The sequence below is a fragment of the Mesoplodon bidens genome, assembly GCF_964165515.1.
Source record: "Mesoplodon bidens genome assembly, chromosome: 2".
Taxonomy (NCBI): Eukaryota; Metazoa; Chordata; class Mammalia; order Artiodactyla; family Ziphiidae; genus Mesoplodon; species Mesoplodon bidens.
Genome location: NC_138177.1, coordinates 6,329,828 through 6,347,016, shown reverse-complemented (window position 1 = coordinate 6,347,016; position 17,189 = coordinate 6,329,828). Strand labels below are relative to the sequence as shown.

Below are 17,189 nucleotides of genomic sequence, written 5' to 3'. Positions count from 1 at the left end.
AATAAGAATGACACAAATGAACTTACATACAAAACTGAAGTAGACCCACAGACATAAAAAACAAACATGATAATCAAAAGGGAAAGCAGGGGGAGGGATAAATTAGGAGTTTAGGGATTAACCTATACACACGACTATATATAAAACAGATAACCAACAAGGACCCACTGTATAGCACAGGGAACTCTACTCAATATTTTCCAATAACCTATAAGGGAAAAGAATCTGTGAAAAAATAGATATATACGTATGAATAACTGAATCACTTTGCTGTACACCTGAAATGAACACATTGTAAATCAACTATACTTCAATAAAATAATGAATTAACTAATTAATTGCATAAAATAAAAATGAAACTGTGCTGGCCGATACACTTGCCTCTGCTACACGTGGCTATTTACATTTAAATGAACTAAAATTAAACAGAAATAAAAGTTCAATAACAATTAAGTTCTCAATAATACTTGTGACTACTGGCTAGGTATTAGACAAGGCAAATACAGAACATTTCCATTATCAAAAATAACTAGAGAGTGCTGTTTGATCTGCCAAATGGATTAATGACCTTTCATAAATCCTAAAGCTTATAGTATATATTTTGAATTCCTTAGAATGTCATTCCTAGATTGTCAGAATTTGGGTAATCTTACTAACATAATATATCACTCTTTTCATGCCTCTTCTCAGCCATATTGCTACTAAAATTGTTCACCTATAATAACAGGAAAAAAGGTAGAATATATGGGTGTTCTACCTTCAGGTTGGTGGGTAGATGTGTAGGCAGACGTTTACGAAAATTTTATTTTTCTTCCAATCGTTCTACTTTCTTAGTAAAATAGGTGGAAATGATGATTAGGGAAGAGGTTGGAGGTGAGAGAGAAAATACGGTATCACTGTTTAAGAGAGTGGGAGAAGAAACAGAATTGAGGGACAGAATGATTGTTTGGCAGCTTCTAGACCCCTAAAAATTAGTGATCATGAATTTAATGGAGGAATAGCCTGCAGGTCATCTTTTGTTTGGTTTCCTCTGGCCACATTCAAATGCATGGAAGTAAACACCTAGAAGACAGAGAGTTGTTCACTAGAGTTGATTTCTGACAAACAAGTCTAACTAATGGAAGGTCAACGAACTAGGCTGAATTGAAATTATGGGTTCTAAAGGTGTGCCATAGGATGCAAACAGGTTAAGAAGGGAATCCAGGACCAACAGGTGAAAACTTGGTCGAATCAACAAATCGTAGGTCCCAGTGTAGTCAAAAGATTGTTGGAGTTCTGTATTATAGGACATGAACTAGAAAGATAGGGGGGGGTGGTCACAGAGGGGGGGTGGCTAGGAATAGCCATGATAGAAGGCTCACATTTACATGATCTAGGGAATATGCCTCTGGAAGTGGGTGCAGAGATAAGACGTGGGCAAGAACACTGAAAGAAGGGAAATCACCGAAACACAAGCCTAGGGCACTGAAAGAAGCATTTTCCCGGCTATCCATACCATTAACTATTATGACCAAGCAGTGTGGAAAAGAGGGACAGTGAATAAGGAGATTGGGCAGTTTTTCAGCTCATTTTTTTTCATCATCTACTTACATTTCCTTTTGGGGACATTTCAAGCCACAAACTGCCAATTTTTATCAAGTGATTTTCTAATTAAAAACTGGCCATCATCAAAAAATCTACAAACAATAAATGCTGGAGAGAGTGTGGAGAAAAGGGAACCTTCCTACACTACTGATGGGAATTTAAATTGGTGCAGCCACTGTGGAGAATAGTATGGAGATTTCTTAAAAAACTAAATATAGAGCTACCATGTGATTGATCCAGCAAACCCACTCCTGGACATATATCCAGAGCAAACCATAATTCAAAAAGATACATGCACCCCAATGTTCATTGCAGCACTATTTACAATAGCCAGGTCATGGAAGCAACCTAAATGTCCATTGATGGAGGAATGGATAAAGAAGATGTGGTACATATATACAATGGAATATTACTCAGCCATATAAAAGAACAAAAATGGGTCATTTGTAGAGGCATGCATCGACCTAGAGACTGTCATACTGGGTGAAGTAAGTCAGATGCAGAAAGACAAATATCATATATCACTTGTATGTGGAATCTAAAAAAAAAGGTACAACTGAACTTATTTACAAAACAGAAGTAGAGGCACAGATGCAGAAAACAAACTTATAGTTATTATGGGATAAGGTGGGGGGTGATAAACTGGGAGATTGGGATTGACATATACACACTACTATATATAAAATAGGTAACTAATAAGAACCTGCTGTATAGCACAGGGAACTCTACTCAATACTCTGTAGTGACCTGTATGGGAAAAGAATCTAAAAAAAGAGTGGATATATGTGTAACTGATTCACTTTGCTGTACACCTGAAACTAACAACCTTGTAAATCAACTATACTCCAATAATTTTTTTTTAAAAAGAAGACTAAGTTATATAAAATTTAAGTACTATAGAGATGAATAATGTAAAATTAGGTCTGTGACGGAAATTGCTATCTTTCCCTATTATCCATTTTCCCCTCTGAATGCAGAAACTACCTGTCGATGGAGACACGTATGGGAGAGGTATCAGAAAGGGCAAGAATACTAACGTGGGTGACAACACCTTGCTGATCTTAGTAAGGTATACAGAGACAGATGATCTGGGGTAAAAATCTATCACTCTGAAAGCAGAGAGAGAAGGGAACATTGCTTGAAGCCAGAAACCTAGGAGTCCAGGCATCTGGACAGTTGCAGAACCAAAACAGTGAACTGTACCCTAAATCATGGGAGATGACACTGTCTTTCAGAATCTTTATCAGCGACCTCCTTTTAAGACTTTTCAGCCAGATCAATAAAGCTGGACCTAATGTGAGGATCAGATAAAGGTGCTGTGTTGCCTTCCCACCCAATAAACCTATTGTTTCAGATGATGCCGAGGTAGTTGTCATGGCAACCAAGAGGGTGATACGGACACGGCAACAAAAGCCAGTAAATATGGCAAGTGCAAGAAAGTTCTTAAAAAAGAACTTATTGACACATAGAAAGGACTGGAGGAAGTCTGTTCTAATTTCAACATTCTCTGTAGCTACAGAAGATAGTGACCAAGGATCTATGCTTATGAATAGACAAAGGAGTTATTTTCTAAGAGCAGGATGGGTGTCTAATCAAAAAAAAATACTGCAAGGTCTCTGCAATTCATGCCCCACAGGATTTCACCATTCCTATGGAACAATGTCTGCTGTGTGTCTCCCTTTCTTTGTCCAAAACCCACTATTTTTTATCACAGCTATCTTGCTCTGCTATTATATATGCATATGGGGTGGGGAGAGGTAACTAACTCACTTATTGGCGTGTTCATTGCGAGACTATTAGGATCCACATCTGGCAATCACTTTGAATTATCGAGATATTCTGCACTTTGAGTTGGATTCAGCAATTGAGGCAACTTTGGGGTATTTTTCATAATAATGAATGAGTATCTTAATGTATAAGGGAAAAACACTGTACATGGATACTTGGGTGGACAAAAAGATTTGAACTGTGGCTGAAACTACTCTCACCCCATATTCATTATCTCCTTCTTCCTTTTAGTAACAGGCTTCATTTTCCCTCACCCATCCCCAAGGTCTAGCTGGGTGCATGCCTGTCCAGGGAGAAATGACATGTCTCAACTCCTCTTTCAGTTAAGTATGGTTACTAGACTAGGTTTTGTAAACTTCTGGATTAATATTTTGTAGACATAACCACTTCCCCTACACACTGTCCCTCTTGCTGGTGAGACCACATATGTGGCAAAAGTCCAGTTTTGATTATGCAAAGATTACTCCTCAGCAATGATCAAATCTGTCCATGTTTTCTTTCTAATTTCCTTCCCTTGTTGAAGAGAGCATTTCCTCTTTTGAAATCTTGTATTTTCTTCTCGTCCTTGTAAAATTGCTGTTTTGACTCAGCTCTTTCTCTTGGGTTGCTTGCCATCAGAGCATAAGCACATGAGAGAAAATGGTTTCACCCCCAAGTGTGCCAGGCCACTGGCAAGGTCCTAATCCCACAGAGCCTAACTTGCCTTATCTTTAAAACTGTGAATTATAATAGTATTTACCTCATAGGCTTTTCTGCGGAGAAAAGTAGATAATGAATATAAAATGCTCATAAGAATTCTAAACGGGTACTATTTATCAACACAATCCTACATTATTAAAAATAAAAAGATAGATTTCAATAAACCATCTTGAAATAATGTCAATAATACAGGTTTAAAATTTAAGTAGCAAAACGATACGATATAACTCCATTGATAAAAAAGCTGACTTCTGCATATATGGTCATGTGTGCATACGTATGTCTGAATAAGCATGAAAAATTGTAAGAATGGGAATCAAAATGTTAATAGTAACTATTTTAAGGAATGGGAAACAGTTTTCAAGGGCTATGACTTTTAAAATAGCAGGATTATGTGAGATTCGTGGTTTCTGTTTTATTGCTATTTTTATTTATTTATTTATTTATTTATTTATTTATTTATTTATTTATTTTGCGGTACGCAGACCTCCCACTGTTGTAGCCTCTCCCGTTGCGGGCACAGGCTCCGGACGCGCAGGCTCAGCGGCCATGGCTCACGGGCCCAGCCGCTCCGCGGCATGTGGGATCTTCCCGGACCGGGGCACGAACCCGCGTCCCCTGCATCTGCAGGCAGACTCTCAACCACTGCGCCACCAGGGAAGCCCTATTGCTATTTTTATTATTTTTGATTTAAAAGCTCTTCAGATAAGCAATTATAATTAAAGGTACAAATTTATAGATAGATACGATCAAATCTATTTTCAAGGCCCTTTTGTTTTATGGAAAATCAATTTGTTAATTGCATTTTAACGAGTCAGAATATTTTTTTTAAAGTCTGCCTCACAGTATTTTTTGAGCTTGTCTATGATTTAAAGTACTGGAAGCTTCTTCCATGCAGTTGCTAGGTAACAGCTCTTCAGAAAGCAGTAAGCAACAGTGGACAGTGCATGAAACCAATCTAGTCCTGGATTTTGATTTACAGAAATCAAATATTCTTTGGAGAAAGAGCTTTAAAAGAGAAACACGAAACAGGGTAAATTTTAAAACTTGAATGTTATTTGTTTTTATTTTACAGGGAGTTTATTACATAGACCAACTGAACAAATTGCATTATAAACCTCTCACATAGCCTTTGCTTATTAGACTCTGTTAATAAGCATGAGTGGGTTGACTGCCATGAAAATTGCTTCTTTTTCTTCGAGGAGAATAATCTCTAACAATCGAGTTTTATTTTGATCCTGTTGCTTTAATCAATAAAATACCAGTCAGAGTGTGTGTGTTTGTGTGTGTACATGAGCAGACATCATATTTCTGCCAATTCTAGGACTGTGAACCATTCAATGGCTAAGAATAGATTTAAGTAAAGCTTTAAAATTCATTTAGTTTCACAAGATCTAAATACAAGATGCTTATTAAATATACAGAATTCAACCCAGTTTGACACTGGCAATGTTCTATTAACAGTAAACAACGTCAAGCCTTAAGATAACGTAGCCCCAGCTGACATCTTTACTGCAACATCACATATATCCTGATTATTACTCCTCCCAAATTCCTGACCCACAGAAACTGTGAGACAATGAGTGTTTACTGGTTATACCATGAAGATGTGAAGTCATTAACTCAGTATCAGCAATAGATAACTAGTCTACTATCTTAACAAGGTTGTGATGAAAATTCATTGAGTTACAATACTCTGTAATGACCTATATGGGAAAAGAATCTAAAAAAGAATGGATATATGTATATGTAGAACTGATTCGCTTTGCTGTACAGCAGAAACTAACACAACATTGTAAATCCACTATACTCCAATAAAAAATTAATTACAAAAAGAAATTCATTGAGTTAATTTATAAAAAGTAATTCAGAACCATAGTCATTGCACATAGTAAGCATTAAATAAATGTCAACTGCCACAATAATAATAATATAGTTCTTATATTATTTTTCATTCAGCCAAGGGGCAAAAGTCAAAAGGAATATTGCTCAGTCCTGCAATGATAAGTTATTCATTTCTGGAGAGCAAATTGGCATTGTGTATTAAAAACCATAAAAGTACACATATCATTTAACCTAGGAATTAAACTAGATAATCATCTTAAGGCTATTATAACACAAGTTCACAAAAACCTCTTTTATGATAATTGAGCTTTTATTTTACTTTTATTAGTTCCAGACAAAACTGAATCTTAAGAAGCTGAAAACCTAATAATGAATAAAAAATCGTAAAAGAAACTGATTTTGTCAAAATTACTAATTTACAATTTCAACATATTATAAATTTCTTTTTCTTATTTTTAAACATGTAAACTTCCAAAATTTTTGGGAAATAACTTATCTCAGCTAATTACATTCACCTTGGTGGTTTTAAAAATAGCTACCCCTTTTTAAATTGACTTATTTTTCATTCCTTATTGGAAGGTGAATTTAACATTCTCAAGGAGGAACTAGGTATTGGCTAATTCATCAGATTTATCCCTTATGATTTACTACACAGAATAGCTTGATGGTTTAAATGAGAACTGGGCACCAATTAAAGTTGTCATTATATCAATATATTAAATGAGAGTTGATTGTGGGTTATATAACAATATGCTAATTGCACAGATCTGTAAATTCACATATATTATCTTTAACCCACATGATAGTGATATTTCAGGTCTATACAAACATATTATAGGCTATACAAACATAACCCCTTGCTGTAATTAAGTTAACATCTTCCCTGCTTAGATATAACTATTTGCAAATTTTTTCATGGCATTAATTACACTTGATAATTTGGATCTTGTGGGAAAAATGTGAAAATGTAAACTCTATAAATAAATTAAAACAACCATCTTCAACAAACGTACCTTCTAGCTAGTATTACGTTTCCATATAAAAATGAAATACAATTTAATGTACATAAATAGTATTAATAAAATTGTTACCCTACTTTAAGGAATTTCCTATCTTGCTTATTTCATCTGTACTACTCGTCATTTTAATATAATTTCTAACAATGACTTATAGGTGCACAATTTATAGACACACTACATCTTGTATATCTTATGTATGTATTCTCATATGAGATACTTTACTTCTTTCTACATCTATTCTTACAATAAAAACTGTAATGGATGTCTTTTTATTTAAATGTTGTGTGCAGGTCATATTATTTCCTCATGAAAGCTTCACATAATTATATAAACCGATACCATCCTTTTTGGATTTCTGCATGTGCATCCTTTTACTACTTTATACAGTGTTCTCATACTAAGCATTTCCCAACAATACCTCCAGAGTAGCATTCTACGGACACACATTTTAATGACACTGCTAGAAAAAACGTGTGATGCAGAAAAAATTACGGGGTCTGTACCTAGATTTCCGTTGTTCTTTTCCTGTGTCACTCCTTCTCCTATAGAATTCCTTGTTACCATATCATGGTGGAAGATTACTTACTTATTTGAAAGCTTTCTGTGGGATAATAGAAAGTATATATATTGATTTCTATCCCCAGTTTTCCTGACGCAGAAATCCTGAAACCATTGTAATATCCTGGTTGATAAGAGCACTAGGAACATCTCTTGTTATTATATTTGGCTTCAACCCAGTCGCTGACACGGACCTCTTAAAACTGTTGTAAATTCCTAAGTTATAAGAGTACTAGGAGCATCTTTTGTCCTAATGAGGTGATTCAGGGTGGGCTTCTGGATGGCTCCAGGATGGGACTGGTCACCAGAAAAACCAAGTTGTGATTAGAAGCTTGGAATTTTCAGTTCCAACCCCATCTTCCAGAGAGAGTAGAGGGGCTGGAAGTGGAGTTAATAAATGGTCATGCCTATGTGAGGAAATCTCCATAAAATACCAGTAGTCAGGGGTTTGGAGGGCTTCCAGGTTGGTGAACACATCTACCCTAGGTGGCTGATGCACCCCAAATCCACAGAGACAGAGGCTCCTGTGCTCAGAACCCTCCCAGGCCTTGCTCTATTTACCTCATCATCTGGGGGAGTCTTGCAGGTCTGGTCCCTTAACCTGTGGGATCTGATGCTATCTTTGAATAGACAGTGTCAGAATTGAGTTCAATTGTAGGACACCCAGCTGGTGTTGTGCAGAATTGCTTGGTGTGTGGAAAAAAAAAAAACACCACACATTTGGTGACCAGAAGTGTCAGAAGCGAAGTGCTCGGTGTGAGAAGTAAAGGTCACAGCAGAGAAACACAGGAGGAAAGACCTGGTGTTTCCCCGACACAGGTGGAAAACTGTACTTTTTTTTTTCCTTTTCTCTATTTCATACATTTTTGCACATTTTTATTCTCCTGAGTCACAGTATTACTTTTCAACATCCTTAACAGATCATTTAAGTTTTTAAATCATACGAGTTAAATGAACATCTAAGCCACTACAAATAGATTCGTTAACTGTTATAGTATAATTCATATTAAATATGAGAATACACCAACAAGAGATGGAAAGTTGCAAAGATAAAATAAAATAATTTCGCACTCTTCTGTGGTTCTCACAGTCAACTGATTATGAAGTCTAGAGAACGTCTGAAATGATTCGTGAATCCGTTCTCACCCTGAACGACCATTAGGTTAAATCTCGCAGTATCGCTCACCTGAACAAATATAATAACTTCCGAAATAATCACCCCGTGTGGTCCTTTTTGCCCTCTTCCCTGCACTCCATATTTCCCCTGGAGTCGCTCTGTTAACTAGTTAAAAATGTACACCTTTACCTAAAACTTTCGTTAGCCTCTCATCACTTCTCCAACAATATTCCAATTCTTTAGTAAAGCCTAATTCACAATCGCACACACACACAACACCCACACATGCGCATGTGCACAATATGTCCTTATGCAGTATGATTTGAGTCAATGTTAGATTAAATAAACATCCCATTATAATATTTGCTCTCTCCACTTGTTGGCTGTCCTAGTATTAGGATCTCATTCTTTTGGGGTTAAAAATTGTGTTTTAAGAGACTCTTTTCAATACAGAAGCAACTATTCCAGGAACAGGGATATTATATCAAATCATGAAAACTTTACTAAATTAGAGCATAATTGGGATCATGAATTTTGTTATATAAAGAGGGTGGCAAGGGTTGAGGATGAGGATTCTCAGGTTACAAATGAAGTTCTCTGTAGAAAGAAAAAGCTCAGTTGAAGTGCTATTTTTGGGATAAAGGTAAAGGCACACTCCCTGGTTATTAAAGGGTTAAAGGTAAAGAAAATTAGAAAATCTGCCATTGGAATAGATAGCTACTCCATCTTCATCTTCATTATAACACTAGTGCCTGGAACAATTTATTGCTCACAGTAGGACTCAATAAAAATGTTTTGAATGAGTAAGCAAGAATAAAAGAGGATATACCTGGTTTTCTTTATGAAACATTCATATCAAGAAACTACTTTACAGACTGAAAATCATAGGCTTAGGTTATGATAGAATATGTCTGGCACTTTCCTAAGACAGAAGAAGAAAAACGCTTCTCTGGTTTCCAGAACTATGAAAATGAGTCTTTGAGAAATATACAACCATAAGAAAATTAATGGAGAAAAACATAAAGATGCTTTGAGTTAATTAAATTTTAAGTGGTCCACAAGAAAATGGCTTTAAATACTTAATGGTCAGCAGCAATTAATCAAGTGTCAAAGAGAAAAAGCAGGAAATATGGTTTGGCCCATATATTAAACTTGTAAAAGTCACAGAAAGGAAAAACAAAAACATGATTGATATTTTATTAGGAGGAGCAAAATACAGGAACGTATTTAACTTAAAAATAATCCACAGCAATGTTAATTTTTAAAATTTTGATTAAATGGGCCATGGCTATAATAAGAAGTTAACATTCCAGGAAGGTGTGTTATGTGAAAGGGTACATAGAAGTGCTCTGTTCTATATATACCATTCTTCTGTTGATCTACTTCTACAAAAAAACTTAAAAAGCAAATGCAATTAAAAATAAAATGTTGGTTTTCATCTCTTAAGGGTGAAAATGTTATCTTGGCTATGTAGCAGAATGTCATTCTTAGGAAAAACATGCTTATGTAAAAATGTATGTGTTTGTGTGTGTGTGTGTCTGTGTGTGTGTAATATACAGATAGAAGATGAAACAAATGTGGAAATGTTCACTGTTGAATGTAAATGAGGGTAATACACATTTTCATTGTATAATTTTAAAACTGTATGTTTGATTTTTTTTGCAAAGTGAAAAATAGTGGGAAAGAAAAGTAAAAATTCCAAATTGTGCTGGGTTTGAAGATGGCCTTATGTTAAGTGGTTTCTGATATCTTCAAAATAAGACAAAAATCAAAAAGAAAATATTTCCATCTAAAAATGGAGAATTTTCAAAGTTTTGGTAATTTATTTTTTGAAAATATAAGAATTCAAAGCATTATGTTTTTAAGTAGGTTGTAAGCATGAAGTTTAACATGGTGTCTATGTGGGTGTATATGGGAAATGATATTATTCAGCATGAAGAACTCACACCTCCCCATTTGGTAAAAGCCAAGCCTTGTGCATACATATGTTATTTAAAACAGCTAAGATAATTTCCAATATTTATATTGCTTAGAAATATTTTTCCACTCTCTTTTTGGGGAGGAAAAATTGAGGCATTGGAGTGTCTGGTGCGCCAGTAAAAACCGATGGCTAAACTTTTAGTCAAATCATTTCTCCAATATGTGTGTGTGTGTGTGTGTGTGTGTGTGTGTGTGTGATTTTAAACAATATTGTTTTTATAATGGTAGCCATCCATGACTATATACTATAAGAAAAACATATGTTTATAGAGTACTGTCAATGATATTGTTAGAAAGTATTTCCTTTTGCTCATTTTAACTTTTTTTTGCAATTAAAATCTTTTTTTTTTTAAGTTCCCAGAACTAACTCCTATAGTTCTAGTATCATGAATCATTCTTCTCGGCACGCTTTAGTGGTGAAGGAGAAAGAATTTTATTCATTCAGCACTTTACTATTGTGGTCTGATTCTTCCATTCATTCATGAACTTTAATTCAAATCTGTTACTTAGGAAATATCATCATCGAAACATGGGAAATAAAATTCATAGAAAATTCACAAATCACTTACAAATTGAGTTTTACGTTCTTCACTCCTACAAATTTATTTATAGACGTATGTTTACATTCTTTACTCCTACTTGTGGGTGAAAATTTATCAATTTGATTTTTATGCCTTCCTATATTTGTTAAAATGAAGTGGGAAATTTCCAGAGAACCCAGTAGTTGAAAGAAAATTAGTCGATAAAGAAAAGGGAATTGAATAGTCACAGATGACCTAACACTTTACTTGGCAGGAGGAGTATAGAGTGGGAACCTAAATTTAGCAATTAATTTACTCAGATAATAGGGGTTCACCTTTCCACTGATTTTTTAATTTAATCTGATTAGGAGACAGACAGCAAAGATTTTCCATTCAAGTGACAAACTGGAGAGTACAGTTCATTCTTTAAGTTCATTCAAGGCTTTTCAGTAAAGGAGTTCTTTTCCTAGTAAGGTAGATATTTTTCTTGTCTGTTTGTTTTGTGCATTTTTTTTAAATGAGTTTCAGAATGTACAGTGAAGAAAAAGATATGGGTTTGGTTTTATTCTGATTAAAACGTGGGCTACAGAAACACATCTAAAAACTGAACTACTATAATGTTTTGCCTTTTTTATCACAGTTTTGTCACTAAGGAGAGACAATTTATGAAGGGTTCAGCAATGTGGAGGTGCATCTTTTTTCCAGGTAATTTCAGATCAAATATTTGACCCTGGAGAGGCTTTACTGGAATTGCTAGTCCCACAAGAGGCTGACAAAGAGTACAAGATGTTATAAAACCACATTTTTCTGTTAGTCATAGCTAGGGAACACTGCCATTACCTCTTCCTATGTTCAGTACCAATTCCCACTTCTAAAAAAGAAGTGCATTGACAAAATTCTTTCTCACAGGAAAAAAAGATTTAACATAACCAAAGCTATATTACCATTCAATTTTTCATCTACAGAGGTTGACAAAAAATAACCCACTAGAGTCTTTTAAAAATAATGATGTTGGGACTTCCCTGATGAAGCAGTGGTTAAGAATCCACCTGCCAATGCAGGGGACACAGGTTCGAGCCCTTGTCCGGGAAGATCCCACATGCCGTGGGGCAACTAAGCCCGGCGCCACAACTACTGAGCCCACGCGCCTAGAGCCCGTGCTCCACAAGAAGAGAAGCCACCGCAATGAGAGGCCCACGCACCACAACAAAGAGTAGCCCCCGCTTGCCACAACTACAGAAAGCTCACGAGCAGCAACGAAGACCTAACGCAGCCAAAAATAAATAAATAAATAAATAAATAATTTAAAATATATAAAAAAGTAAAGATGTTGTAAAAGAATGCTGGCATCTCTACTGAAAGGAGGAAACAGTGAGTTTAGGCTGACATCGATGGTATGAAGATGTAACTGTCTCCTACAATACATAAATGACATTCATTATTGCAAATATGATGGGAATATGAGAGCAGCAATAAGTTTATAGATACAATTTGTAAATACTCAGGAAGAAAAGGAAAGGGAGTTTTTTGAAACAGCCTAAGTAAAACATGATTATGGCATGGACAAGGGTTGTGTCTGTGGATAAGCCTGAGATATTCATGGAGTGGAACCATACACCACTTGATGGACTGGATACAAACAATGGAAGAATGAAAGACTCATGGGTTTTGGGCTTGAGTTCTAAGTATTAATAGATGCTGCTGGGAAGAATGGGGTTGAAACAGATTTTAGGTCAGGGAAAATCAGTAACTATCTCTAGATATTTTAATTTTGAGACAGCTATTAGAAACCTAACAGGAGACACTGACTATTCAGTTAGAGGAACAAGACAGGAGTTCATAGTGGATATTTGAGGGAGAGACTCAATTTTGGAAATCAAATAAATGGATGAGCTCCCCTAAGGAAAAGGCATTCTAGGGAAAAAAAAGAAAATTCTTTTGAATTTTCTTCATAGAAAATCTTATGATATGTGGATAATGGCAGTTTTATTTCTCTTTTTCCAATACTTATTCCTTTTATTTATTTTTGTAGTCTTACCGCATGCCTTAGGATTTCCAGGACAATGCTGAGTAAAACTGGTTTTAGTAGGCATCCTTGTTTGTACATAATCTTAAAGCCAGACTCTCAGTATGTGACCATTAAATATTTGTTTTCCTCTAGGTTATTTTGTAGATAATCTGCCTTAGGTTAAGAAGTTCCTTACTTGTAGCTTCCTAGCATTTTATATTTTTCTTTTTTTTAAATTTTGAAGGAATGTTAAATTCTCTCTCAAATGCTTTTTTGTATCCATTGAAGTAATAATAATATTTTCTTCTTTAAAATGATGATCTACTTCTAGAATAATTCCAACTTGGTGATGATACGTTATTTTTTAAAGACATTACTTTTATAATATTTTTTCTATAATTTTTCAACCATGTTAATCAACTAAATTGGTCTCTAATTATCATTTCCCATACTATGCTTAATGAGTTTTGTATCAAGGCCATAATCCCATACAATGAGTTAAGGAGACATCTTTCTTTTTCTGTTCTCTGGAAAATATGTGCAAACTGAAAATTATGTGCTCTTTGAATGTCTATAATAAGCTCTTTGTAAAGCTTCATGGGAAACTCTCAGTTACTTTTCCTGGAGACAAAGATAATACAGACTTATTAGGAGGATAAGACATAGGTATTCAAGATTCATGACAATCATCAATTTGATAGGTACTAATTACTAGTGGCTGATGTTCTTTTGAGTATTTTTTTTTAATCATAACAACCCAATGGGATAGTTTCTCTTATTACCCTCACTGTACATATTGAAGAACTCAACCTTGAGAGATCGAAAAGCCTGAGATCATGCAGTCATTACATAGTAGAACAAAGATTTGACTGAGGTCAGCCTCATTCCAGAATTTGCAATATATATCTATTCACTTTGACAAATTTATTATAAAAAGGGGCAAACTACGGAAAATAAATACTGTTTTTCTATGAACCAATCTGAGTTTATTTTCTTCTTGAAAATTGTGGTGATTAAAATAATCAAATTATCTGTGGAGGATATTTTTATTTATTTATTTACTTTTTTTTTTTTTTTTTTTTTTTTTTTTGCAGTATGTGGGCCTCTCCCGTTATGGAGCACAGGCTCCGGACGCACAGGCCCAGCGGCCATGGCTCACGGGCCCAGCCGCTCCGCGGCATGTGGGATCCTCCCAGACCGGGGCACGAACCCGTGTCCCCTGCATCGGCAGGCGGACTCCCAACCACTGCGCCACCAGGGAAGCCCTGAAGGATATTTTTATTTTACTTGAATCATTACAATTTATACTTGGGCTCATATTCAGAAATCTTTTATTGTAACTATTATTTTCCTGAGGATTTTTTTCTTTCTAACTCTAGGCTCACTAATGTTAACTTTCTCTCTTGTTGACATGAGTAAGAGCATATATTTTCCATTGCTGAAATCATGTCCATATGGACTTTTCTTCTGTGAATCTGATCAAAATGTAGAAGATAATTGTATTTATAATTAACACTATAATAATTCATAGAATAATTCATTCAAATAATAGTGTAACAATTCCATAATTTATTTTAATGAATGCCTACAGTCTTTTTGTTCAGGAGAAAATGATCCATAAATTATATAAATGGTATATCTGCATAAAATAATAGTTACTAGGTTGCTACATTGTTTTTACTTTCTAATATTTTCAATACATATCAGCTGAATTTTGAAGTTCCTCCCTTTCATATTTTAAAAACGTGGATTTACTTACAAAAAATACATCAATGATAGTCATGCTAGGAGTTCCACAATTTAGGGGAATTGAAGAAAGTAAATAAATGGAAATAAAAATATATTTTATATCTTGTGATAATTGGAATCATGCTGTAAAATACTCATGAGACTATAAGGACAAAAATATAATGAATATTTCCAAGTAAATATGATTTAAGATTAAAATAATTATTATTTTATTACAAACAGTATTCATTATCTACTGTTGTATAACAAATGACTCCAAAACTTAGTGACTTAAAATAATCATTTCATTTCTCAACATTCTGTGGGTCAGCATGGCTTTTTGGGTTGGTTGATGGGTGAGTTGGGAGCTAGGGAGGTGGGGGTGCCAGGAATGGATGAGCCTCCCTTTCCATGTGATTTTTCATCCTTGGAAAGACTAAATCGGGATTCTTCACAAGCAGTCTCTGGGCAGTGTTCCCGTGAAAGGCAAGCAAAGGCTGGATGGCCTTTTAAGGCTTAGTTTCTAAAGTCACACAATGCAGCTTTTGTCACAGTGCATTGGTCAAAGCCAAGTGACAGAACAACCCATACTCAAAGGGTGGAGAAATAGATTCCACCTCCTCATGGAAGAAGCCGCAATGTGGAATCACAACAGGACACAGACACAGGGAGCATGGCTCGTTGGAAGCCATTATTTTAACAACGTACCACATCAACGAAATGACAGCTTGATACACTGTCTTTTGAAAGGTTAAGTCCATAATCTTTTTAACCTCATGCTGAGACATAAAGCATATTATATTGGTTGGAGAGTTTCATACATCACCTCAAACTGTTTCTTATGGCATTTTAATGAAACCAGGGTGCTTTCATCTTTTCATATTATAAAAAGAGTTCCTCTGAGATGTTTTAATCTCAGCCATAAAAGAATACAGACATTATTAAAACGAATTTCAGCAGATGCCATAAATGAGAAATAATGAGATAAACTATTGGGATAGAATTTTAAAACTGTTCATTTTGATGGATTTATCAAAATAACAGCAAAATAAGAATGTGATAGAGAATCAATTCAAATCATCTGTAATTTTTGTTTGTAAAAATAGACAATTTCAGTGAGTTTGGTCTGTTGTGAGCACATCAATGGCTTGCTAAAAGGAGAAAAACTAAAATATGCTCTGAATTTTAGTTATAGCACATTCAAAAGTAAAAACTGTTTTCCCAAACTACATATTGTTTTAAGATCCACATTCAATATCCATTTATTGAAGACCTAATATGTTTCAGATATTATTTATTTAATCCTTACTGCTAATTCTAAACAATGGAATAGAGACATTATATTATTATGGTCATTTAACAAGAGGAAAATATAGGAGCAAAAATACTAATATGCTGAGCTAAATCTTAAGTGTTGGTACTCAAAGTTAAATATATTTTTAAGAAGTTTAGTGCTGTGCCATTACTATCTTCCTAAAAATTTTATCATAGCAAGTCATTATGAGGTATGAAAATTTTGCAAAAATATTCCTTTTCCTAAATAATAATAAAAATAAGGCAGCTTAGTTACAAAGGTGTTTTAGATAAATAATTGGCACTTCTTGAATGTTAATAACAAATGTAACTGGTCAAGAATGGAGTACTTTACATTTATTTTTCCATTCAATTTCAAAAGATTGTCTACAAAGGAGGTACTGTTACTTTTAATTTTCCATTTAGAAAACAGGCTTAAAGAAACCCTGGCACCATCTAAACTATTTAAATTCGCAGAGACCATTTAAATTCTCAGAATCTTTGGTTAGTACTTTAAAAAAATATCTTCAAAACACATTGTAAAATGCTGCCAAAGTTGAGAGTCATTGCTTTAAGTTGTTTCCTATACTTTTTAAGAAAAAAGTGATGTCATTAGCAGCAAGGTTAAAAGATAAGAGTCAGAGAAAATTGAATAGCAATAATGTCATGATTCTCATCATTATTTTAAAATTTCTTAGTGTTTATAATGTTTCTTTTAAATATCATATACTAATAGGTAAGCATTTTAAGGTATGTGAATACATCTTCTGAAGGACATATATTTTGCAAATGCATACTTAAAGTGATTTACATTTTAACGACTTTTGAAGGTTTAGACCATTAAGGTGAAATTTTATAAAAATGGTTCTTATAGTTGAAAAATATATGTATATAAATTACTGCCTGGATCAAAATTAATTCCTACAGAAGCACTTAAGAAAAAAATAAAGTACTATTTTACTGTTCAATTTTCTAACAGCTTAAACTATAACGTCTTGTGGATAATTATTTTAAAAGCAGTGCCTGAATGAAAAATTCACATGTATCTT

General features: G+C 34.5%; 1 protein-coding gene across 9 annotated transcripts in view; it reads right to left on the bottom strand.

Annotated features, from left to right (window-relative positions):
- KCNT2 (potassium sodium-activated channel subfamily T member 2) overlaps positions 1 to 17,189 on the bottom strand; it is a 354,137-nt gene that overhangs the window by 128,509 nt on the left and 208,439 nt on the right. The window lies entirely within an intron of this gene.